General features: G+C 39.6%; 1 long non-coding RNA gene across 1 annotated transcript; it reads left to right on the top strand.

Annotated features, from left to right (window-relative positions):
• Positions 1-18,508: 18,508 nt before the first annotated feature.
• On the top strand, positions 18,509-22,589 carry LOC137199549 (uncharacterized). The gene is made up of 2 exons (XR_010931806.1): positions 18,509-18,584; positions 22,194-22,589. It is a non-coding gene; the product is annotated as an uncharacterized lncRNA (long non-coding RNA).
• The last annotated feature ends 1,596 nt before the right edge of the window (positions 22,590-24,185 follow it).

The raw sequence follows: 24,185 nt of genomic DNA, 5'->3' as shown, positions 1-24,185 counted from the left end.
ATATTGCAAAACCAAAGGTAGGAAACAAGTAAGTATTGATTTAGCATAAATACATACACATATATAGATAAGACTGACGTTTGAACAGCATTTAATTGACTGTATCTCAATGTGTGGTTGTGAAACAGTCACTTAAATGCAGCTGAAACAATAGTTATAATAACACAGACAACTTTAAAACACTAGCCCAGTTCATGCTGGAGGTCTTCTGACCTGTAAAAATTGCTGAATCATTGCTTACTGGAAAGTTCTCGTCATGTGACAAACAAACGCTGTTGAACTTTGTCTCGAGGATGAATTTTTTCATCTCGTCTGACTAGAAACTTTCCCGACTAGATTTTTTTGGTCGAGATATTGAGGAAGTTTTTAATGTAGCAAAAAAGAGAAGCCGAACAAAAAAAACCATATTATCCTTAAACTTGCACTTTGTATCCATAACACTCGAGTACTTAACCGTCATGTGACTTCCTCGTTGTACTTCCTGACACCTACTTCTGTCTTAAAAACATATGATGTCTGATTATTAAAAAAAAAACAACAACAACATGCTGAAAAACTTATCAGGTTAGCGTGATATTTATCATAATTATCAGTATTTGCAAAGTGTTTTACCGTCATTTCTGGTTCAGAAAGTGGTTCAAACAACCTTACTGGTCAGATTAGTATTTATTAATATTAATATTAATGCCTTAGCTGATTGGTGGACAGACAACACGTCTGCTCTGCCGAAGCCAAAGTATTTAAACTGATGATGTTGCCTTTTGAAGAATTATATTCAAGCAATCCCAGGTTAATGTGCCAGAGCTTACTGAAAAACAATAGTGAGATTTTAATTTTGGAGGTGGTTAGTTTAAAAAATATGATTTGATTTGTTTTTATTTTGCTATTAAGTTGGGTTTTCTTTTTTTTTTTGATGGAATTCTCTACTTTTAATTTATGAAACTGTGTCGTTTTCTGTTGAAATATTCTTCACGATGTCCTGTCAACAGGCCGGAGAGATGTTTAAAGTCAGGATGTAAATATGTTCTCTGCAATATTATATTTTACAATTTGAAAAGAAGGAAGCAGATCAGAGATCAGATCTATTTTGTATTTAAAACTTTTATGATTTTTTGTGTTTTGGGAGGGGAGGGGGGGGGGGGATGAGGATGATGATGATGATATTTGGGAGGTGAAAGAGAGATTGTGGCCTTTTCACTGTGTTGACACAACAGTATTTAATGAGGCGTCTTGATTTTTAAGCCTCTGTGCTGCTGCTACAGTTCATGATGTTACATCTGCATAATGTTGTGTGAATTTGCTGCTACAGTAAAGATTTCACTAAATGAAAAAAAAAAAGCTGTTGTTTGTTTCCTTTTTGTCAGTGTTTGTAGAGAAATCATGTGTGACAGTGTTTTATTTGTGTCTGAAAATTATATTTACAGAACAGCTTGGACACCAGAACCAGTTTTTCTCTGTTATTTCAGGTTGAATATGATTTTATATGGTGATTTGTTAGGAAGTTTAAAAAGGCCAGAGGACTAAACATGCAAGGTTTCTGCACGTAATGTCTCATTGGATGAAGGACTACAGGAAACATGTTGATCTGCACCATATTTACTGTTCGAAACACTCGATTTACACACAATCACAAACACAATCTGTAGATTAACGACTAGAAAGACAAAAACATTTAGTCTCAGGTTTTGATCTGGTAAAATATCATAATTATAAGTGTCTGGAAGGCCATGTGTATTAGATTATTGAGCCTTTTGGAAAGAAAGTGTTTATCGCCGCCTGACTTTGATGGTTAAAAATGAAGATCTGAACGATTTCATCTCCACTTTCATTTTTTTTTAGGAAAACTTTGATTGGCCCTCAAAGGTTTGAGACCTGACTTCCCCTCAACAACAAACACGAGGCTTGATTTAGACTTGACTTGGACGACTTTAGACTGATGTGGACTTGTCTCAACTGACTGACATGAAACTTGACTTGAACCTTCTGTAAAGACTCTGAACTTGATTTGGACTCGTCTTGATGGATTTGAGACAATCTTGAGGCCAGACTTGGACACTCAAATTACCTGAGATCTAAATTAAACTGATTTACTTTGACTGTAGACTTTTTGACTTGTTTCAGATGACTTGAGACTTGACTTAAACTGGTCTGAATGGACTTTGACATGAGAATTGATCTGGACTCGTCTGCAGAGACTTTAGACTTGACTTGGATTCAACTTCTGGTGAATTATCTGGGACTTGATTTGTGTTGCCTTCAGGTACTTGAGACTTGACTTGGACTTGTCTCAAATGACCTGAGACCGAAGTTAGACTAGATTGACTTTAACTATAAACTTTGTTTTGACTTCATTTTCCTGATATTGACCAGGTCTGTCCTCAGTTTTCTTCTATACTGTATGTGCCTCACAATATATTTTATATATGAATTATTTTTTCATCCTTAATTGGGACAAATTCTTTTAAGTTGTTTCATAATTCTGTTGATGATCACTCTCTTGTGCTCAGTGTTGATGTCACATTCCACCTTTTTGTTCTTCTGAATGAGCCATTTTTTTAAATCCCACAAGATTTTATTGACTCACCCACAGTTTTTCTTTTTGGTCTAATTTTTTTTATTTTTTTTTCTATCATTTCTATGAAAAATTGAACTCAGCCTGAACTCTTCATGATAAAAGACAACATCATGATCTGACACCATCCTCCATGACTGACAATGCTTTGATCAGATAAGTATCAGATACTGTTTCTCTGCTGCCGCCGGATCGTTTCACACCTGTTCACTTATGTCACTTTTCTAGATGTATTGTTTTCAGAGATATTAGGTGTCTCTTGCTCTGTGTGTGTGTGTGTGTGTGTGTGTGTGTGTGTGTGTGTGAAGGGATTCTATAGAAAGATGAGTCACTCATCAGAGTGGGAGGAAATCTGAAACCGAGGAGGCGCTTACATCAGATGATGAACGCTGAGACTTTACGTGTAACGATTTCTCTGGTCTGTTCAGACAGTTTCTGGAAAACTGAAAGTGTTTCCAGCTCAGTCAAGAGACAAAATCTGATCTTTCTTTGGAAAAGATGCTTTAGGACTTCAAAGGGACCATTTCATCAATTTTCAACTTTATCTCCAGTTATCTGAAATAGGGATATAGTGTGATAAACGCCAGCAGTTGTTGCCAATGTTCTTCCAGCACCAGCGCCGTCATTTGACATGTACAGTGACGTAGTTGGAGGCAAGTAAAGCTGTTTCAGCTTGGATTTCTAGTCTCCGCCTCTCGGTAGCCAGGGGGCGGGCTCTAGATGTTGCTCAAAAACAAAACTTCCTTGTTCTCTTCGCTTGTATTGCAAACTAGCTACGTTTCCAACAGATATTCAGCCATATTTGTTTGAGTATACGGCGGAAGAAATGAAGCAGATAGAGGTCAAGGCTGCGACTGCGTTAGCTGTAAGACAGGATATGGCCAGTGGGGGTTGGGCTTCAGAAGCTTGCACGCAATGCATCCTGGTACATGTAGGCAGAAAAGCAGACAAACTCTTTCTCAGTCAATATAGCACACGCAGGAATTAACTACGTTTACCATCAACACTGGTAAATAAAAACACTCTCCTTTAATGGCCCCTCTTTCCGCTTCTATGTGCAGAATACTTTGTGATTAAAACATCTTTCAAATATTCTGATTACATAAGTTTTTGGTTTATGGAAGGTGTTGCTTTGAGTCAGTTCATCCTCCTGCACCAGAGGCCACAAGGAAAGTCAGATATTTATTTCAAATCCTAAACACAGGAGCCTTAATGTCAACAGAATCATGTAAATGACTAAATACACCATATTAATATGAATTTTTTCAGTAACACAATGTGGAAATCCTCAAATTAACGGCAGCTAGCAGGTTCTGTGTTGACTGAAAATGATGTAGGCAGAAAAGATGCTGATACAGAAATCAGCTAACATGAAGAGTGAAGTCATGCTAGACATTAGCATGCAGTCCAGTGGAATAAGTTTTTGTTACTTTGCATCTGACGTCAGTGTGGATTTTGCTCAAGATGAGTTCCGATAGCTGGTTACAATGTGGACAGATCTGCTAAATACCCAGAATTCATTAAACTCCTTTGCTAACAAATCTCTTAAAAAAACCTTTTATCTTTCCTCACTATTTTTCATTCAGTCAATTTAAGAATCTACCAGTTGTTTCATATCTTATCAACATTTGAATCTGATCAGCTTCATAGTTGTGAATCAGTAGCTGGTGAAGAACAGGAGGCTTCAACAGCTGTTAATTGACTCTGTCAGCTACGTTTCATTAATATTTCATGTATCAGGCTTCTCATCTCATCTTCAGGTTGTAGATTCCGGTTGCGAACATGAATAAGACTGTCATGTTTCTGCCTTCTCAGCCAATGAGAAGTGTAGAAGTACTTTGAGTTGTTATTTTAGCCCAGTGACTTGCAAATGTTCACAGTTCAACCTGTGAAGCTTCTGATTCAAGGTTAGAAACTCTGCACAGCTTTAACACGGTGCCAAATTTGAGATGCAGCTAAAACTGTTTCTGCATACGACCGTTTAGAAAACGTAATTGCTGCCTCGTGCACTTTTTTTTTTTTTTTCTACTTTGCAAATGTCTTGTAAGACTGACAAGTAACTCGGTCCGTATTACAGGAGGAGCTGCAGCACCCGCACGGTTGACAACTCATTTTTGAATCATGTCTTCAAATTTACCTCTGTCAGTGCGAGGCTGCTGCATTTAAAAAGGATTACTACAGTCACTGGAAAATTTATGGAAAATGATTCATATGCCCAAATTCAAGAAAAGCTTCTGCAGGTTGAATGTATATATTATTTTCAAAAGGTGTCACATTTTTCATGTCCAGGTCTTTTAAAAGAGCCGATGGTGAAAACGTCTCGACCCCGAGTGTGAGGTGAAGATCTGAGAACGTGAAAAATGACTAATGTTACAAAATTTGAACATAATTGTACTTTTGAAAGAAATTTACAGCTTTTTGGGGGGGGAAATTAACAATTTATGAAATATTATCAGAAGAAGATTTTTTTTAGTCTAATAAGAACAATAATTAAGTTTTATTGAAAAGCTGCACATTCTTTAATTTGACTGAATTAAATGCATTAAAGCTGTAATATTTTAAAACATAGGAGTCTCTATATTTTATTTTAGAGATGACAAGTTAATTTCCAAGATGCTGAACTATACATATATCCATTTGCAGAAAGATTTCATTACATCTTATGAAAGTTTAATGACCTATGTGAGGAAATTGGGTAAGAAATCCAAGGACTACCTGCTCTGTAAAAATGAACCATAATTAGTTTTAATTTTGACTTTGCTCTGGTAAAAAAAAAAAAAAAAAAGCTTTATTCTGGTCATAGAAAAGTCAGACAGTTTAATGACCTTGTTTTAAAACGTTGGAAAATAAGAAGTCCCAAGATTCAATTACCGTGACCGGTTCATTTGAAGTGCGGCTAAATTAGTCCTATTAACAGATTATTAGACGGCGTGAAAATGTCACGAGTAAGCCGTGAGCTGTCTCGGGGAATTATCGTCCCCTTCGTAGCCGCCACCGACTGAACCTGACATGAAACGGAACGACGCCTCGGGCCTTTTTATGGAACAGAAAGATTTGAGAAAACTATTAAATTACACTCTGTATGACCCTCCGCTAGTGTCCCTTTTTAAGGTTGACTTTTTTTTTTTTCTTCTTACCCCCTAACACGGACCGGAAAATAATTCCATGCTTTATGATGCTATGTAATTGTGCTGTCAGGTCAGCTTTCTAAGACGCCCTCTCAGTTTTCCACCCGCCCCTTCTCGCTTCTCTCTCCCCGAGGGACGACTGTACCTACGCAGCTTTTCGGTATTTGCCAGCTCTCCTCCTCCCCTCCACACTCGAAAAGAAGTTTTATTGAAACTTAATCTTCCTCCGACACCAAACTTTTGCTGTAACCTTTACAGAGCAGCCGAGGGAGGGAGGGGAGGGAGGAATAAAAATAAAGTTGGCTGTTTAGCAGTTTGTGACCTTGTTGCCCTTCCACAGCGAAGGAGCCACAAGCCAAAGGATTCCTCCTGCCTGTGAAAAATATCCTTTACACAACTTGATTAAACAGGTTTTTTTCTCCCTTCTCTGCAAGCCGACACAGATTTCTTTTTAAGGTTTTCAGCTTCGAGCATGACTCTAAAGAAAAAGAAGAAGCAATTCCTTCCTCCCTCTTCCTCCTTCCCTTAACTTCCTTCTCTTTGTCTCCTGTTTCCGTCGCTACAAAGAAAGAAATACGAGCAGCTTGTTCACCTCCGAGATGTTTGTTTTCTTTTCTTTCCCTCCATCCTTCTCTACCTCTTAACTTTCACCTTCATCTCACTTTGTTCACTTTCTTCTTCTCTTCTTCTACCACCGACGTCCCTCCATGTTTTAGACTAGTGTTTCTCAACTGGTGGGTCATGACCCAAAAGTGGGTCACGGACCCGTTCTGGATGGGACAGCGGACAGCTGGTCAAAAATAAATAAATAATATTTAATGCGCATCTGATGTTGGACAAAATATATTTTGACAGAGAGACGTGCAGCAGTCTTGCGCCGTAGCCATGGTAACCATACATTGAGGATAAAAAGGGACAGAAACCCCATTGTGTAATATGTAGTGAAGTGCTTGCAACTGAGAGTATTTTATTATTATTATTATTATATATTATTTTGTGCAGTTTTGATATTTATTTTAGTGTGCATGCAGTTTCCTCCTCAGTTTCTTAATGTGCTTTGAAATGCACTTTGTACATGTAAATATATCTATTTATGTTTCAAAAAGATGACATACGTGTGTTTTTGAAGGATATTTTTGAAAAATAACTTTGCTAGGTTTGAATTCTATAAAAGTGGGTCACGACTTAATGACCATGGGAAAATGTGGGTCCCAGCGTGAGACCAGTTGAGAACCCCTGTTGTAGACCATCTGATTCCCTGTTCTTTCCTTCTTTTTTTGACCTATTTTCTCCTCCAAACAATTAATCCTCATTTGACTTCTCTCTTAAAGGTTTGATCACACAAGAAAGCAAAGCAAAACTCATCCACATGTCTCGGTGAAATAGGCAGTGCTATTAAAGTTTGTTGCCATAGTGACAACTCACAGAACTAGCTATAGCTAGCAAACTAACGGCTAACACTCTAGCAAGCTGGGAACATGCTAGCACTAGTCAGTCTGTTTACTTCTCCCTCACAGTTAGCAAGCTGTTAGCACAATCACTAATAAAGCAATACATTTGCACAGTTTATTTTAAAGACATTCATGCTATCAAGTCCTGTCTCAAAAGCTGTAAACCATTCCTCTTTTGTGGAGCAGTTTACAACAACAGAGGAGGGTTAAATAAAGCTGGATGTTGACACACAGCTAATTAAGAGCTAACTAAGAAAGCTTCCTCCAGTTTGGACTCGAGACAGCTTGTTGTTGTTCAGTGGCTCCAATTTGCATTTCAAATTTGACCAAAGTTGAACTTAATGAAAAAGATTTTGCATTAATTTTGCTGTTTGAAATGTCTGGCCTTTATCATCCCTCCTCTCTGTCTTTCCTGTTCTAATATTTGTGTTTCCTGTTCAATCTTTCACGTTTTCCTTCTTAAATATCTAGTTTTCTTCACTCTTTCCATCCTCACTCCTCTGTAAAGCTGCAACTAATGATTATTTTCATTATTAATTCATCTGTTGATTATTTTCTCGATTAGTAGTTTGATGAAAAGTGTCTATCACTGTTTCCCAAAGTCCAAGATGACGTTCTAAATTGTTGTCCCGATCAACAACCCAAAGTTTACCGTCACAGACGACTAAAGAAACCAGAAAATATTCACATTCGAGAAGCTGGAATCAGAGAATTGGCAACTAATCCATCCTTTAGTCTCTTCCTTTTTGTCCTTAACAACCCCCCCATTTGTTCTTTCTTCTCTACTCTTGTTGCTCCTTTTCTCCATATTCTTTATACCTCGTCTGTATTTTTTCTCTCCTTCTTTTCTCCCTCCATCCTCTCCTCCCCCTCCTTCACCTTCATCATTTACTACTCCCTACTTACTCCATCAAGTACTTTCTCTTTCTTAGCATCACTCCATCCTTAACTCCTCTCCTCCAGCTGTCCAATAACTCTTTCTCCTCTCCTCCGTTCTCTCCTCTCTCCCTCCCCCCCGCCTCCCTCTGACAGCTGCAGTTTAGCCACCGTGCCAACTTCTCCCTGGAGGCTGTGTGTGTGTTTCTGTTTGTGTGTTTGTTGTTGGTATACAGTGTTTGACTCAAAGGCACCTTTGCTGGGTGAACAAAACTTCCTCACACACGAGACGGTACTTACAGTATATAGTTGTGAGGACTCTCGCTGACATATGCAGACCCTAAACCCCTAAAACCTACTGACATGAGTAACCCGAACCTTCAAAACATGTCTAAAAAATGTCTAACATCCTCGCTTTTCAAACATGTCCTTGCTTTCAAAAGATGTTCTCAATTAGCAGGAATGTCTTTCCAAAAGCTGCCATCGCTTTCAAAAACATCCTCAATCTTGAAGCTGTCCAAAAATTGTTCGTTCTTGTTAGAAATGTCCTCACTTTCTCACAACTGTCTTCACTTTCTAAAGCTGTCCTTGCTTTCCAAACACGTCCTCACTCTCAAGGTCTAAAACTGAAATTGGTCCTCACAAATATAGAAGCACTGGCGCACTAACACACACACACACACTTTTCGTTTCTCAGGCCCGGACCAGGCTGCCTCGTCTCTTGCCAGAGCCATTTTCCTAATAATCCCACCCTGCCTGCCCTCAAACTCTCCCCCTCCTCCTCCTCCTCCTCCTCCTCCCCTCCTCTCCCTTCTCCGCACTGCGTTTTCCTGCATCAGCATATCAAACTCACCCCGCACCGATCCGCATCCCCTCCCACCAAAAAAACACCACAGCCTCCTTCCCGGTTGCCTTCCTCACCCCAATTATTTCCCGGGACCTTAGCTCAGAGGGATTCTTTCACCCCCCCCGAGCTCTCATTTGTAGTTGGGGCTCCTCGCTAACCTTCCCTCCGCTGCAGGCGACGGCGTCCATTGTGTAATAAATACATGGAGGTATTCATGTTGCCCTCGCTGCCTGTTTTTCTGTGCCTTCATCAGGATGAAGGCTCCTGACATGTAGCTTAAGGGTGCAGGGGGGAGGATGTAGAGGTATTCCTCCTGCAGTATGTACAGCGGCTGTAACATTAGTCTAATGGGACTTTTTGAAGGACATAACAGGTTTAAAAGTAGGTTACACTAAAGACGTGTTTTACAGTAGAACTTTTCTCTGGTCCAGTATCGTCTCCTTGTCGGCCTCTGAGCCACTAGCTTCTGTAATTCAGTGAGTTTCTCACTGAAACATGTTGCCGAGGTTTTCCATCCATAATATGAGGTAAATAAATATCTGCTAATATACTGCAAAGTCAAAGTCGAAGACTTCTTCATGTTGACAAAGGTAAAACTGATTATTCTGCGAGTATTCAGCTATTACAGACTCGTAGGAAATACTGTATCTTCAACTTCTGGGCCACATTCAGGTGAAGTTTTCAAACAGTCCTGGTTGTAATTACAAGTAACAGATATCAAAACCATTTGGCAAAAAGAACTGTAGAAGTAGCATCACATTGGTGCCAAAATGGCTGCAAATTTACCGTTGTGGCAGTTCTAATAGAATCAATTCATCTAAATATATAAAACTAGCTCATTTCTATTTATATGACGTAGAAAATGTTTGCTCCATACAGAGTTTCAGAGGTCAAATCAAGCTCAATGGAGGCAGTGAACATGATTTAATCTTTCACATTCAGTTTTGCACAACAGTAATTTTTTTAAAATTTATGTTCATTTAAAAACTTTTTACAAGCCAGATGCCACCAGGCCAGCTATCAACACATTTGAAAAAAGCTTTGGGTGCTTTTGCAGTTCATTTTCTTTAAAAAGGGTTAATTAAGTGAAAAAGATTGATGCCTATGAGTGTCTGTTAGAGGCCATTGGTGACTTTTATTGTGTAAAAGGCATTCATGAATCCTGCTAGAGCTCTTTATAAGTCTTTAAGAAAAAGCGGAGGGAGGTTTTCATAAAATAATTACCACACAATCAAGGTGCAAAGTCTAACAGGCCTCTAAAGGTTGAATATTACAATGATACAACACTTGATGGTTTTAAGGATTTTCTGTATGAAGCTAAAAGTGTCACTGAGGTCGAGTCAAGTCTCGTTTTTGTGACTTTAGTAAAGGCCAGATGTTTCTTCATTTACTGAGACCAACAGTGAGTTGCTCCTGTTGAGAGGAGCAGTTTGGAAAGTTACAGTCTGGCTCTACTTTTGGCCCATTTAAGATGCTATTCAGAGACTCAAGCGAGAGTCACAAATTTTGCGTGACAATATGTCTGTTTGGCAGTTGTATCTCAGTAAAGAAAAGGCTGCCACCACCGCAGTACTTACAAAAAATAGACGCATAATGTGGAACTGGCTCTGGCGACCGCCGACAAACGTTTGTGCATCTTCTCAGAAATGTAGCTGGGAAAGTGCCATCGCATGACACTGAAAAACCCTCCTCTCCTCACTACAGAGAGCGAACGCTGAACCAAATCAGTCTGAACGGCATAGAAAATGAAGAAATTAGTCTTGGCTGTGGAGCCGTCCAGCCTCTTGGCTCCACAGTGGAGCTGAATCCGCCGCCGCACAGCGCCGAGCTCCTGTCGTCCCCTGGTTCCCAAACATAAATCCTCAACGTTTTTTGGCTCGTTGCATGACTCAGTAAACATGCAGAAGAGGAGGAGGAGGAGGAGGAGGAGGAGGAGGAGGAGGAGGAGTGGGGAGGCTTCAAATTGTTTCTCTGCAGCCACAGATGAGTTTGGTGCTCGGCTCGGAGCTCTGTTGTGATGTACAGTCCCATCTCTGTAATTGAAGTCATTAAGGAATAACTGAACCCCCATCTGTGGAGACAACTCCCATGACAGCCGTCACACACATATACACACACAAACACACACTCTCTCTCTCTCTCTCTCATACACACAAAGCTACATAATATATGAACACATTTGCATGTACAGATGCAAGTTTTATTTTTTTTCCCCCACACAACCTGGCTCCTACACACATACACAGACTAACACACACGTATGTGCACGAATCAAACACAGTGTACACACATTCAGAGACATGTCTAACCAGTATAAACATAGTTATTTGAAAGTGCATGAGAGAGAGCCAAGGAGAAAACAGCATGCAGCAAAGTCAGTGAAAACCTAAGATCTAATTTGTGCACCCAGTAAACACTGGTTTGGTGATTTGTAGGCAAAAAGACGTCTAGACATCGGGGTTGAAACAGGGCTAAATTTGGTTGAAACATAAAAAGGTTTTTAGGCATCTAGTTACATGTAAATGATGTTTCAACAGTATGAGATGACTAAATGTCAGTGTAGAGTTTGTACATTTTAATGCTGTTGATATAAAGTTAATATGATGTAAATAAAAAGGCAACTTTTTAAACTACTCTCACCAAAACATCCTTCAACCTACAAATCACCAAATCAAAGCTTACTGGGTTGCCCTCATTCAGTAGCAACCTGTCAGGAGAAGAAGAAGGTGGGTGTCAGATGGGTGTGAAGTAATAAAACAAAACATGACTGTCACCAATCAAGTTCACACTTTTGAAGGAGAAATGTATCTGCACTGACCTTCATGGGTTGAAATGTATGAGGTTGATGAACCAACTGTCACTACATCACTGCTGCATAGGTAGAGAAAAAACATGTTGTCACTATGATTTAGCCGTTAGCAGGACCTCTGGACCTCTAAATATATCAGACCTTTCTAGTATTTAGAGTCTTAGGTACTGTACTTGTGTCAGGCCATGCAAGTGCAGGAAACACTAACAGGATATTGGGGGTACTGAGTGGAAGTAAAGCAATATGCTTCATTATCCTGCTAAAATATTAAACTGATGGTTCATCTGAAGTTGGAAAAGATCAGATACATGATTCAGGCCTCAGTTAATAAATTCTTAAAGTATTTCAACTGTTCCTGGAATACTATAATAATGTCTGTACTATACTGGCATTGGAATAATTGTTTGAAAACCCAATAAAAACATTTGAGGCTACATAAAGCTGATAACTGATCACTTATTGGGATAATTGCGTTGATGATACATTCGTACTATTTACAGTAAAGAAAAATCTACTTACTCGTATGTATATTTTATCATGACAGAAGCAGAAATAAGAAAAAGAGCTGGAGACAGTAAAATTACTTGAATCACACTAGCACACTAGTTCATGACCCTGGTATATTAGTGCATGGTGGCTCATCAGCAGGGCTTTCTTGGACGCTTGAATGGAACAAAACCGTCAGTTCATTTCCACCTGCAGCTATGAAAAGTCAAAATGTCTGCTGTGAAAAAGGTCTACAGTGGTTCAGTCAGAGATTCGCTTCACATTCATGTCTATGTGGAGACACAACGAGACACATTCGCTTCTGGTCCTTCAATCTGATCGAACCTTTAACCACAAAATCACAAAGCTCTCCAACATCCAGCCGGTTTAAGAGAAGGGGAGGGACTGACCTCACATTCAGGAATTATATATTATATATATATAATATATATATATATATTTATATTCTGGTTTTATAACTGCACAGCAAAGAAACACCGGCAGCAGAGAAGAGATGCTGTTTGATTGGAGTGACAGTGAAGTGTTTGATAAAACACTATCATTCACAACTTTGAGGACTGCTGTTGTTCGCACACTAGCCACGTTAACTCTAACAACCCTACCAACACTATTTCCCGTCCTCCCTGCTTTTGGCCAAAACCACGCAAGTAAATTTTAGCAGGTGGATTTTGGTCTGACTCTAGCTATAACTAGGAAAAGCTAAACTGTTAGAAGTAAACTGAGAAGAAAGAAAAAGCTGCTATCTTTCTTGTCCCTCTTGATCTTCTCATCCTTGTTTTTCTTGTTCTTTTCCTTCTGTTGATTTTTTGGTTGTTGGCAAATATGTAGATTTCAGTGTGTGTGGGACGTACACACAGATCAGAATAAAGTGGGAAAAGTGAGATCAGATTTCTTATCCGGCTAACGGAAGCATATACTGTATATAGGTGTACATGAAGGTGTGTAAATCCAAGGCGGTGATGACAGTGATTTTATCTAAATACAATGAACTGACAGTTGTAAATCACTGCAGACACTGGGGGGGGTGAACACAGAATAGCAGGGCCTCACATGTAACCTGCAGCGGGACACTGAGACGTGTGACAGGCGGCAGATTTACAGTGAAACCCTGATGAGAAACACAGAGCGGTGTGATGTAACCCCCCTGTTGTCTTTCATTTGTGTGTGTGTGTGTTGCTTTGTAGCAGGTGTGTGCTCCCTCTTCTGTTGCATTTCATAAGAGGTTAAGATGGTGTGTGTGTGTGTGTGTGTCCTCTGTTGTTTTGTTCCATTGCAGCCCTGTAATTACCTTGAATCAGATCTGCTTCTGTAACACAGGTGGGAGATACAGAATTTAATTACAGGGTGGGAGCCATGCTGCAGCCCACCTGCGTGTGTGTGTGTGTGTGTGTCCGCTTTGTGTATATGTATTACTGTGTAGATGAGTGTTTCTCTTGCAGAAATTGTATGCTTAAGTCATAAATTGGGGTTTTGCTGGTATTGTGGGTCGTCTGTGTTTGACGAATGAAGATGCATGCTCAGGTGTGTGTGTGTGTGTGTGTGTGTGTGTGTGTGTGTGTGTGTGTGTGAGAGAGAGAGAGAGAGAGAGACACAATGAGGGGGTGGGTGAGTGAGCCTGAGTAAGATTGAAAGAGACAGAGAAAGTCAAAGGGAGGGAGAGGGGGTCTGACTGCAGAGCAGGTTGAACACCTGCCGCCTGATCAGAGGCAACATGATGGAGATTAAAAAGACCACGAGGGCGACTCTTTCTCTTCTCCTTCTCTTCTCTTCTCTTCAGATTGGACTTTTGGTGGTGATCAGACAGCAGCTTTGTTCTTCTTCTCCAACACAAAGCTCAGCTGTGAGCGTCAGTCGTCACAGAGCTTTAAGGGATTGAAGTGTGCTGCATCATCCTTGTTGCTAAGCAACTCAAAGTTTGACAACATCTTAGAAGCTATCTAATTAGCTTCGGAGGGGTTTACAGATTTGCTCTCCAGAAAGATCTTGTCTGTTGTCTGGGCTCGGCGGCAAGACGTCAACATCAAACCAACACCTGCTTCAGGTGTTTTCCATCTTGTTCGGTGACCTGTTGCCACATGATGACACAATGTGATACAGCAGAAGTTAACTAGTCGCAGAGTCTTTAGTGCAACGTGTTTTTCATTACTCCATCTTATTTTCTTTGCCAGAATCTTTCAGTGTAGAAATGTAAATAACTTTTCAATTTTGACCAAAACAAGAGCACGACGAGGAGATGATGGAATTCATTAAAACTCCCAAACATCCACTCACATCACACAACAACACTGATAATATTATACAACATTAACTACAAAATAAACAAAATGACTATACTCTGGTTACTTTGCAAATTTGTATTTTAATTTTAGTTGAACTTTTGCTGTTTTTGCTTCAGATTCTGGTTTCTTTTTCATCTTTGTTTATTGTTTACTTTGGGATTTGGCCGCTTGATCACGGTTTTACTTTCACTGTCAGTTTCGCTTCTTCAGGTTGTTAGTTTTGACTTCTTCTGTTCAGTTTTCTTTCATTATTTTGTTTGTTCGTTTTTTGCCTTGCTTGAATCGAGGGTCTTAGAATAGAGGATGTTGTGTTGTACAGATTGTAAAGCTTTTAAATACTTTTACCTGCTTTCTAAACGAGTTAAAAGATTGAAGACACATTCAAGAGGACACCACAACCTTGGGAAAAGAAAATACTCTGGTAGAGTTTAGAAAGCCCAAAATAATGTGATATTATGTAGCCAGGTGCTTCGCTCTCAGCTGGAAAAATACATTTATTCTTCTCAAACTGTTGCTCCGGTGAGCAGACGTGGAAACTGGCTTCTTATTTGAATCTGGAAAGTTAGAACATTCTACAGTTTGTGCCCTGTGACACTGCTGAACTTGTGCCATTTATTCTGAGGTGTGAAAATACAGATGAAACATTGCACTGTTAACGCCTCAGTATGTCTTTCTTTCACGTGGAGCGAGCGAACCAATCACAAGTCTCCACTGAATAGAGGAGACGTCGCTACTTTTTGAATGTTTAAATATTTTAAATAAAATGTTCACACTCTTTTTGTAAATGTTCATTCACATAACATATCGCTTTCATAAAGCTGTATTGATTATTCAAAGCTCCATCAGACCCTGAGACTCGCTCAAGCTGATTATTCAAAACCTTCAATCTGATGGAGCTTTGAATAATCAATATGTCTTTATGAAAGCAATACAGTTAGTTAGTTTACAAAAGGGGGGTTGTGTCTGTTATTTGGCGATTGATTTTGGTGCCAACTCTCATTTTTCATTCTTCACACAACTATTTCTGACACTTTCTGCTTGTTCAACCAAATGTTTCACACCATAAAAACCTCATCACAAAAAATTCATCACGCCCTTCTCTACGACAGCGAACCATCCACCCGGCCGTCAAGTGTGGCCGTTTAGAAGACCTCTAAACACTTCTGGCTTTTAAGAAAACTAGTCTACATGATTTGTCATCTGAATCATTTTATCTCAAACATCCAGAGAACTTTCCGTCTAGTTTGCTTGGCTTTGTTTCTCAACAGACTGATGGAACTGTTAACTAGAGGCCTGTTATACAAAAACAGCAGATTGCAAATGGTTTCACAAATGCAAATTGCAGAAAGATTTGCAAGTCCTGCAGGACTCTTCCAAACTTGAGCATGAGTTGCAAGTATGGCGTTTTGTTTCGGTGTGAATGTGTCAAAAATTGGTGCATATTGGTGAAACCTTGGACAGGTGTGACCAGACCAACCAATCATCACTTCTAAAAAAGGTATTAATGGTGAATAAATTACAAAACATCACAGATGCTTGATTTTATCTACAAAAATCTGTAGTCTGCTCATTAAACTGTATCTCTTGTCAAACCAGAAGACAAGATATGAGATATTACTTTGCTTCTTGCTCAACAAAGACCATTAAACAACATAGATGAACAACTTCCCAAACTCTTCACAGAATCATCAGTGTCTGTAAAAGTTAGTTTTTTCCCCCCAACCAAGGAGTTACTGTACCAATTACCTTTATAATCCGTGTCTAATGTTGTACCATAAATCACTGTAATTTTAGAACACACTCCCAACAATTTTCATGATGGCCCACTTTGCTTTACCTTTCAAAGCCCTCTGTGATAGCCAAACTCATTTTGAGCTTCAGTCACCAGCCGGTTCCGTCTGCCTGCTGCATTATTGCCAACCTCATGGCCTGGAAACGCTGCCAGTATACTGCAGCCCATTATTTGTCCACTAGTCTGTGGTGTCTCCAATTCAGAGGGGATTCAGAGGTATATGCACAACCACAATCAGCAAAAAAAACAAAAAAAAAAAAAGCACAGGTGCCGGCTACAAATAATGACATTTTCATTGATAAAGTGCACCGAAAAAGTTTTACCTCATTGAACCACAAACCTCAGTGCATTAAAAAGAACAGAACTGGCTGCTAAAGGATGCCGACACCTAAAAGTTTCTGATCAGCCAACTTTTCCACATCAAAAAAAAACAACAAAAAACAAGAAAACAGATTGTTTCCACTCAAAAATCACTGCACTCACACTGGCTTCCAAGTTTTTGGAGACAGTGCGATCAGTGTAGTCATATTTATGGGATTAGTGGATTCTTGTTCTCAGACGACAGATCCAGAGTTATCAGCTTGGACTCCTAATACAACTGAAACTCCTCCAAATGTCCAGATCTGTAAACATTTAACACAGGCTTTGTGCCCAGTGATGATAATAAACCCAAAGATTTATTTGCTGTATGTTGTATTAGAGAGCAAAACATGGTATTTGGCAAACGTCGCTACTGTTAATGGCCATGACTAAATAGTGACCTTAACTGGAATAAAACAGACTCCTGCTCGCCATCTAAATCTTGCATCTTGAGCATTTTATGAACAAACATTTGGCAACATCTTGCTCTGAGAAGGATTACAGTCAAATAGAAGTTTTACTTGTTTGTTAATACTGTAAATTCCGAAATAATGAAGCTTGTAATCAAAAAATCATCAAGTCTCACATAATAGCTGGGTGTGCATGTGACTGGAACGGCCAGTCCACAATAAAAGCTGGGGAAGAAAATACTGGAGGCTCATGTGGCGACACGATTGCGGTCGATCATGGCTGTTGGTTTGGTTTGGTTTTATACGGTCATAAAAACAACCTACACATAACACACTTGTCCACATATTCTCACCAGGAAAGACTAGCAAACAAAAAGCACACAGATTGAAAACGTAAAACCTGGATGTGCAGAAACACAAATGAAACAAAGCAATTTGGCTGTTAGATTTGGTTCTTTGGCTGACTGTGGTGTAAAAAAAAAAGTTCACGCTGAGTTGGACTGCAGAGGTAAGCCTTGTTCTCTTTACCGATTCAAAATCCAGTGCCAGTAGTTTCTGTTGTCACGTGCTGACAGCAGCTCCGGAGTCCTCCAGGCTAAATCCTCTGATGTATCCTCCATCGCTTGGAGCACCTGGTTGGAAATTCAGCATAATGTTCATCACCACAGCACTAATTCCATCAGCACATCATCATAACCAAACCATTCTCATCACTCTGAGTTTCTCTTCAACTGAAATGCTGTTACATTACAGTATTTCCAATCAGTTTTACACTGCTGTTGTTTTGTTCAGCATTAAACTACTGTCAACAATTCTGATGTTTCACATTAAACATCTAATCTGCTCCCATTTTATTTTACTGTCGCTGTTAATGCAAACTAAACACTTTCGATAACTGTGAGGCTCCTTACTAAAATGTAAATTATGCTTACAGAACAGGAAATGAGAAATAAAGTCATGTTGCTAATATGAGCCTGTTTTAAATGAAGGCTCAAAGGGATTTAATATAGTTTGCAGGATCATTTCATGTCCTGATGGTGTTTTTTTTCTGACACATTTTGAGGATTGCACAGACGGTGTGTTATATCCCTGACTGCTGTCTAGTCTGGTCATTTATTCACTACGACACAACTACTCCTCTCCCTCATCTTTCTTCTCTCAAACGCATGAAATGAAACTGAAAAAAAAAAAAAACATCTGAAACCCACAATTTAAATGTATCTCTATGGGCTGTAATTAAAGTGTTACAACACTGTACTCAGCGTTCTACATGTATTACATGAACTGTATTTAAATCTATTTCATCCTCTGCAGTTCACTTTGTGATCACAGGTGACAGAGTGGTGAGCAGATGGAAGTTCATCCAAGAAGCTTTGGCTCATCGAGCTGCGGTGTGACTATCCAGAGTCGGTCAGGCTGGCCTGGCTGACTCCCTCCATCCCTCCATCCATCCATCCTCCCTCCCTCCCTCCCTCCTCCCTCCTCCCTGCTGCCCTGTTCTCTACTCCATCACTCACGGCCGGCTCCAGTCAGTGGCGCCCTTGAGAACAAAGGTTAGAAAACCTCAGCAGCACACAGTTGTGTGTGTGTGACTGCAATTACTCTGCTTGTGTTGAAGTGGTTATCCTCCAGAACTGCATTGTTTTGTTGTTCGATCAACATCTTTGTTGCTAAGTTCTCCCTGCTGTTTTTGCTCTACATTTCCATGACATCACTTGTCATGTGCGGTTGAAACATGTGCAACATCTTTTTCCTCACAGTTTTATTCCACTCTCACTGTCACTGCTCATGCTAAATACCTTTTTTCCACTCCAGACAACCCAACTGTTCCTGCTGGAGAGATACTCTTGGGGCAAATGTGATGAAGGATACGTGATTGATGAAAGCAGCTGAACAAGACAAGCTAACTACTTACACAAGAGCTGCCACGATTAGTCAATTAATCAGTTAGTTGTCTCTATTTTTATAATCAATCTTTGGAGTCATCCTTTAAGAAAAAAAAGTCCAAATTCTCTGGTTCCAGCTTCTAAAATGTGATTATTTTCTGGTTTCTATGATAATAAACTGAATATCTATGAGCTGTGAACCGCTGGTCGGGACAAAAGAAGACATTTTAGGACGTTACATTGGGTTTTGGGAAACAGTGATAACAAATTTTCACCATTTTCTGACATTTTATAGATCAAAGATCTAATTGAATCATTAGTTGCAGCCTCATCTTTACTAAGAGGCTCAGCTGTGCCTCGAGCTGAATGCTAACATTAGCACACAAGCTGCAATTTCTCTATTACAGTCCCATAAACATGCTAACATCCTAAATTTAGTAAGCTAATAATAACAAAGGTTCCCTCCTGTTAGCCGCCCCCTGGAGGCGTTACTAGTCTAACAACAAGGACGTGATCTTTCCCACCAATATTTTAAATAAACATTTAGCACGCCCCATTTAGCGAGTGAGTAAAGCCTGATACATCTTATTCCTCTGTGCCACAGAAAAAACTATTAAAAAAAAACACCAATGAGCCACATCATTGCACTATGGTGACATAATCATTCATTACTGTAAACACAACCACTGAAGTTCTTCTTCTACTGGAAATTATAGAACACAGCAGCTTTAAATACACAGCTGAAAATGGTCAAACAAATTTACTCCTTTTTTAATAACATTTGCTAAAAGCACAATAGCTGGCTGATTCTAGAAACTACTGAACCTTTTTTTTTTTAGAAATTCAACTATACATCTTCAGTAAAGTACCACCGACATGATCAGAAAGTATTGAGAGACAGACGAATGCATTGTTGGTTTTGGCTCTTTCATTGGATTTAATGAAAGTAAATGAAAAGTAGGAAAAAGCTTCTACACGCAAAGCACATGTATAAGCACACACACACCGATGCATACGTGCACAAAAACCATGCACACCACAAACTCACACACCAGGTTCATCTGTTCTGTCTGGTGTCCTAATACCCTCACACACACACACGCACACACGCGAACACAGACAAAAACATACATGTCAGCTGTCTGGCCGGTTAGCCTCACACACGCTAAAGGAAGAAGTGAGAGTCTCCTTCTGTTCCAGCTTCCTGTCTCTGTCTGTCTGTCTTGACTCCCCTCCTCCCTCCATCCTCCATCCTCCTGCAGCTGTACATCCAGCTCCATTAGCTGCCTGTGTGCTTCCCTCTCAGCAGATAAATCATTCATCCCCAGGCGGCCGGCCGCTCTGCAGCTCCGTGTGCTGCTGCAGGCTCCCCTGTTTGCATGGGAACAGTGCATTATGGAGCTACGAAGGATCCACATGACCTTGTTTTGACACTGCAGTGAATGGCTGGTTGTTCTGACTCTGCGGCGAGCCTCATCACTCCCTCTTCCACTTTCTGCACGGATTGTTTTTCAGACAATGACCACAGAGACTCACGCACGCCACTGAACAGGATGCTGCCCCGCTGTGTCATCAATTAATGAACACGGCTCTCGTACCTGAGCGTCTGGAGTTATCAGGAACATTGTGTTCATGGAGGGAGGGAGCGTCAGACACCAGCCGCAGGGACGAAACATGGGGGCTTTTCAGGGCTCAGGGAAATCACATTGTTTACAACAGTGAAAGTGTCAGCTGTTTATTGGAGAGTCGAGGTGATAATTCATCTCTGTTGACAGCATGATGACATAAGCACCACAGAAATGTGGTTTAGTGAATGTTTAACCCTCACCGGAGAAAAGTGTAGTCTATATTTTCAGCACCTGACTCTGTAAACACTGATGGCAGAATGTGACCAGAAGCAGAATCCTGACTATTATGTTGTTAGTTTGAATCCCCAAACTAGTTGGGAAAATGTCAACCACTGTTTTAAATGCCCACAAGCAAGGTGTTAGACCTAAGATGTAAGCTTTGTAACTACAGTCAAAGTTTGGACACACTTTCTCATTGAAGTGAAGGGGAAGATGTGTCCAGACTTTTGACTGGTACTGTGCTTCTTCTTCTCACTGCTGCTACTTAAACCAAGTTTTAAACATTTTCATAGATAACAGGCTAGAGCCAGTGGGTAAAATGAGCCACCCCCTTTATCTAGGTAACCATAAACAAAAGTAATCATGTGACCACAAATTAAGAAAGTATAGTTCACATGACTCAATCCATCTTGGACTCAAGCACATGGAGAGAGTGGTCAGCAAAACAGAGCAAAAAAAAAAAAAGATTTTTGTCATGCCAAGTGAATTCATCATGTTACTAAAATGATCAGTTCTGTATCTTAATTAAAATAGATATGTTTTGGGCATTATTACATGTTAATTTAAGTCAGTGTAAACTACAAAACAAGGTCATAAACTTAGCATAACTGTGGATCTGAGCCACTGTGTGAAACAGTTTTGTCAAAATGGAGGTTGTGGGGTAAAACGTGCCAGTGATGTTCAGGCAAGTTGAGTCAATGGATCAATTTACCCCCCAAAATGATTTTCTGATATTCTAGAGACACTTTTCATGTTTGATCATTGTTACAAGTGTTACAATGTTGATGAATAAATACCTAATTGTTGACTAATGTTAAGTTTAAGCCACACACAAACATGCTGTACATACAGATGGGTGACAAATATGAGGAAAAGCCAACATAATGTGTATATATATATATATATATATATATATATATATACACACTTCTATAATATCTGCACACGTCAGCTATGGCATGGTCAGGATTAGAGAAAAATCTTAGTTCTTGTATATCTTGACAAGACACAAACTCTGGTCCTGTGCACAAAAGTTGAATACTCAACACACACCTCCACACTAAGTGATACTGGGCTGAATTCTCACCACGTGTCAAAGACTTGACACTGATTTATATTAAACAAAAGTCTGTGTGCTGCAAAGCTCAGAAAATGCTTCTGATGATGGAAAATCAAGAGAGAAACAGGGAGAAAATGCAGATGAGTGTTCACTAGTGTCGCCAGTGTAAGAAAGTAAAAAAGCAGAACCTCTTTACACACATAAAGCATTTATCTGTGTGGTGTTAGAGTCATTTCCCCCCTTTTTTAATAATTTATACAAACACAAATAAATAAAAACTTTTTCATGAAAATATTTATACATTAGTATGTTTAGTTAGTTTAGTTTTTATTAACTGCCCTCATCTCTTGGCTTTACCATCATCATTAGAAATCACCATTGTTGAGGATTCATATGCAGCTGTAATAAGAACCAGGATCCTTGCGTCTGAAGCGTTCAGGCCCTGAAGCCCGGCTTGCCCCCCCCCCCCCCCAAGCAGCGAGGCTCCCTGCTGCTGGATCCTGTTGATCCTGTCAGCCTGTGGGAGATCCACAGAGGGGGCTCTGAGGCAGAGATGATGCCCGACATCTGGGAAAGATGAAGCCCGAAGGCCATCATGTCTGACTGGCAGGTCTGAGTGGTCCATTAGTGGAGCTGAATGACTTCATTATAATTCTGGCATTGCTGCAGGAACTGGTGCAGCTTCCACTCAGGTCACTCATATTAAGAACAGTGATGGTCATGTTATTTTAAACCTGCCTTAATTAAACTGACGTTGAATTAAAATACATTGTGTAGAGTGAAGGACTGCCTCTATTCTTTTTACCAACTCTGCAGCTTTTTCAGTTTCTTTTAGCTCATAGTTTGTTAGTTTTTGACACATTTACAGTTTGCTTCAGTCTAAATCAGTCTCATCTAGGGCTCATCAATTAATCTGACAATCATTTTTTCAATTGATCGCATTGTTCAGTCAAAAAAATGACAAATTATTGAAGCATCACAATTTCCTACAGGTGATATATTCAAATGTATGGTTTTGTTTAACCAACTGTTCAAAACTCCCAAATATTTAATATACGATGATTTAAAACAAGAAGAAACTACAAATAAATGCATGGAGAGGCTGAGAATATTTAGTGTTTTTTTATCCATTATCAAAATAGTTGACCAGTTAAATTTATCGACAAATCATTTCAGCTCAGCTCTCAGGGTTTTCAGCAGCAGCAGGCAGCTGTTTGCAGCTAATAAGTTCTGATAAACCCACTGCCCCACTACCCCGAGGCTAGACCACCGACTGGGCAAAGCAGGAGAAGCCCAGGGAGGCCTGAGAAACCTTCAGGAGGTTTACTGCATGTCAATTGATTTTTGGTCATTTAATCATTTGTTTACTCTAAAGTGCAATATTAAGTCACGTGAGTCTTGCACTATTACTTAATCCCGAGGCCCCTGTCTAGTAGAGGGGTTTGTGTTAAAATGGTGCATGTTCCCAAATAAAAATGTGTTTAATCAAAATTACCACAAACTATCTGACACACACAAAACCAGGTAGTATTATTACAGCATTGGATTACTGGTTGATTTGTGGGTGTCTAGGAAAATAATAAAACTGCAACATATAGTATCTCTGCAATAATTAATCGATTAGTCAATCAACAGAAAATAATTGGAAACCATTTAGTAATTGGTTCATTCTTTCAATCAGTCAATTCTCTGGTTCCACGTCTCATTTCTTTTCTCTGTTTTATATTATAAGTTAAATATCTTTGGGGTTCTGGTCTGTTGTTCAGATGAAACAAGACATTAGAAGACGTTGTTTTGGGCTCTGAGATATTGTGATGAGGACAATTTGACATTTCCTTGACTAAACAATTAATAAACTGATCTTGAACATAATCAGCAAATTAATCAATAATGAAATTAATCATTAGCTGCAGCCCTAATATATAGTACTGAATGTACCTCCCAGACTACAAAGCTAAGTGTTTTAGCATCTTTCATTCACTTACATGAAACGGTTAGCATTAGCATTACTATGCTACACTTTTGAGCTACTTATCCACTCCAGGATTGATACAGATTTGTGCGGTGTACCTAAGTCTGCTAATTAGCTTAACACAGTAACAGTCAAACCATGTCAGGCTAATTTGAATTCTCAATCTAGCTAAAAGCAAAGAAAAAAGTGCACTGCATGCAGGAGACGAGAGTAAGTGTTGTGAAGTCAGCTTGGCCGGATAGCCACGTCAATCATTTTTCTCCTAAATGTGATTGGGCAGGTATTTATTACGTAATAAATTCCCTAGTTTAGCCCCGCCTAACTGCAACCCAGTAACAAGGGAAGGGAGAGAGACTTTCTAAAGAATTACATAGGATATGTCAGAGGCT

This window comes from Thunnus thynnus, chromosome 16 (genome assembly GCF_963924715.1).
Source record: "Thunnus thynnus chromosome 16, fThuThy2.1, whole genome shotgun sequence".
In the NCBI taxonomy this organism is placed as follows: Eukaryota; Metazoa; Chordata; class Actinopteri; order Scombriformes; family Scombridae; genus Thunnus; species Thunnus thynnus.
This window is presented reverse-complemented; position numbering and strand designations above follow the sequence as displayed.